The 3,062-nt window shown below is 33.0% G+C and overlaps 1 protein-coding gene and 1 pseudogene across 4 annotated transcripts in view; both read right to left on the bottom strand.

Annotated features, from left to right (window-relative positions):
* LOC108294621 (GRB10-interacting GYF protein 2-like) overlaps window positions 1-3,062 on the bottom strand; it is a 99,814-nt gene that overhangs the window by 12,058 nt on the left and 84,694 nt on the right. The window lies entirely within an intron of this gene.
* On the bottom strand, window positions 1,036-1,130 carry LOC119469193 (annotated as a pseudogene).

Raw genomic sequence — 3,062 nt, 5'->3', positions numbered from 1 at the left:
CATATTTCCAACTGTTGCCCTAAATAGGCTGTTTTAAAATGTCATCATATTAGAAAATCCTTTCCATTGAATTTCAGGGAGCTATATTTTTGACCCTTGTATGTAATTGTTACTGGTACAGAAGTAAATTTCATTGGTGCTACAAGTAAAAAAACTAGATCTGACTCAGTAAACTCAAATTTTTTGAGTTACTTTGTGTAAATAATCAGCAACAAAATTTAAGTCCTTTTATAGAAATTTCTGAAAAAGTATTGTTAAAAATTGTTTGAACCAATATTCAGGTAGAATGGTTTGGAACCAGTATTTATGTCAATTCAGGTTATTTCACTAACCACAACACCTCCACCCCCTCTTTCACAAATGAGGAACTGAGTCTTCACTGTGTAGATAAGAATTGGAGACAAAAAAATAACAAAATTAAAAAAATAATAATAAAACAAACAAAAAATAATTGGAGCCAGAATTTAAAACCAGGTCTAATGATTCCAAATCTCATCATTATTTCTTTGGTGTTGTGTTCCTCTTTACCTTCAAATTTTCTGTCTCAAATCCTTTTTGGAACAAGAAATGCAGAAATGGCCATTCAAACTTTACAAGCTACAGGTTTTCCAGCAGTTTGAGAATCACAAGATTGTTTTAAATTTGTTTCTCTTTTGTTAGTACAGCCACATTTTTCATCAAGTCATGTTAAGTTCTGCCTCCAGGGACCATGTTCATTTTCATAAGAGAAGGGTGAAAAGACACCAACTTTTAAACGGATTTCACTTATCTCCCAACCTCTTTAAGAAAGCATTTTTTAAAAGTACACTAATCACAAGTGTACAACTGACAGAGTTTTCATAAAGCAAATACATATAACTAACATCTTAGATTTTTTAAAAAAGATTATAAGCTCTCAAAAATTGTCATGAATCCTCCCAATTAGCCCTTCCCAAGATAAGCACTATCCTAATTTCTAGCCCCAAATATTAGCTTTGCCTGCTTTTAAACTTTTTTATAAAATAGAATATTCATTTATATCTGGCTTCTTTTGCTGAACATAATGGGAGATTCATTCTCCTTGTGCAGGGGCCATGCTAATCTTCTCTGTATCAGTCCAATTTTACCTTATGTGCTGCCGAATTGAGCATGGGAGATTCATTCTCATTGTTACAGAGAATATTTTGGTCTTTTGCACTGCTGTACAGGATCTCACTGTATAAACAAACCACACTGTATTACTCTTATTCTATTGCTTAGAGACATTTAGGTTGTTTTCTGGTTTTTTGCTATCATGAATTGTGCTTCTGTGAATATTCCTGGACCTGAGTTTTGTTATGTTTGCATTTCTCTTGGGTATATACCTAGCACCAATACTGCTAGGTTGCAGTACGCTCAACTTTGTTGACTACTACTGAATAACTTCCCAAAGAAATAGTACTACTGGCCAGGCATGGTGGCACACGCCTGGAATCCTAGCACTTTGGGAAGCTGAGGAGGGAGGATCACTTACGAGTTTGAAACTAGCTTATGAGTTTGAAACTAGCCTGGGCAACATGGTAAGACCTCATCTCTGTATTTATCTATAATTTTTAAAAGGTAAAAAAGTTTTTAAAAAAGAGAAATAGTATTAATTTACATTTTTTTTGCTTGTTTGTTTTACTCAAACTTCTAGCAACCACTAACATGACTCACTCCTTTACAAACACAATTAGAGACATAGGATTAAAAACAAAGATAAGGCTTAAACATAGCACCTGATCTCCAGGTCCACAGATATACATGTAAATAAATAACCTAATTCAATTTACACAATGTTTTAATGTATTTTATCTGATCCTCATAATTACCACAACCATCGTAGTCTCTTACTTCTGCAAGGACAGGGATACCTGTAAAGTGGTTTCCCAAGGCCACACAGCTGAGTCATAACCAAATCAGAAACAGAACCTAGGCAGTGTTCAAGCTCCTAATTCATGGTTTATTTCTACACTAAATCATTCTTATGGTTCACTCACAAATCTGACCCATTGGAAACAGCCGGAAATTCTAGAGAAACTGAAATGGGAAGGAGATCTGGGATTTAAGTTTAACAAGCTAAACAGTGGCAGACAAATCATGCAGGGCAAATCTTGGGGAAAGTGTCAACATCTCTAAAAAGGGGAGGCAGAGAAATAAATTTGTTTTAATCTTCCCACAGAAATGATTTCAAAATGTATGCTCCTGAAAAAAAAAATGTTAAGACCAACTTCTTCAATATAAAAATTTTACTCTAGAAATTATTTAGAAGGTGACTTCAAACAGTCATAAAAATATGCATTCCCAATTACTACTACTAACTAAAAATCATACTGTATCTAAGAAATCCTCTAAAATATTAAAATAAATCCCTTCTAACCAAATTGATTAGATTTACTTGTGTAGACTTGGGTGGGTGGGTGGGAGTGACAAGGAGACTGTCATCTTTACCATTTCAATTAAATATATATACACATATATATCAGGAATACATACGTATATCAAGATAATGTATTTTTAATTGATATATACATATATTCCTGATATCTATGTAATTATATTTACATATATATGTATATGTACATATTTATATAATATACATATTTTATAATGTACATATATTTTATATATTATATACATATTATATAATGTACATTATATATATATATATAAATTACATCAGGAATACATATATATCAGAATAATATATATATCAGGAATACAAATATACACATATATATTTATATATATAAATATAATTTATATATATATAAATATATAGCGATTAAGTCAACTATTGTAACTCTCTTGCTTCTGCAAGGACACGGAGACCTGTAAGGTATACGTGTGTGTGTGTGTGTGTGTGTGTGTGTGTGTGTGTGTGTGTGTGGTGTGTGTGTGTGTGTGTGTGTGTGTGTGTGTGTATTTGGATTCCTGATATAACTTAAGATAAATGATTTTAAATTTAATATACAAGGCCGGGCGCGGTGGCTCAAGCCTGTAATCCCAGCACTGTGGGAGGCCGAGGCGGGTGGATCACGAGGTCAAGAGATCGAGACCATCCT

The sequence above is a fragment of the Cebus imitator genome, unplaced genomic scaffold, assembly GCF_001604975.1.
Source record: "Cebus imitator isolate Cc_AM_T3 unplaced genomic scaffold, Cebus_imitator-1.0 Scaffold592, whole genome shotgun sequence".
Taxonomy (NCBI): domain Eukaryota; kingdom Metazoa; phylum Chordata; class Mammalia; order Primates; family Cebidae; genus Cebus; species Cebus imitator.
This window is presented reverse-complemented; position numbering and strand designations above follow the sequence as displayed.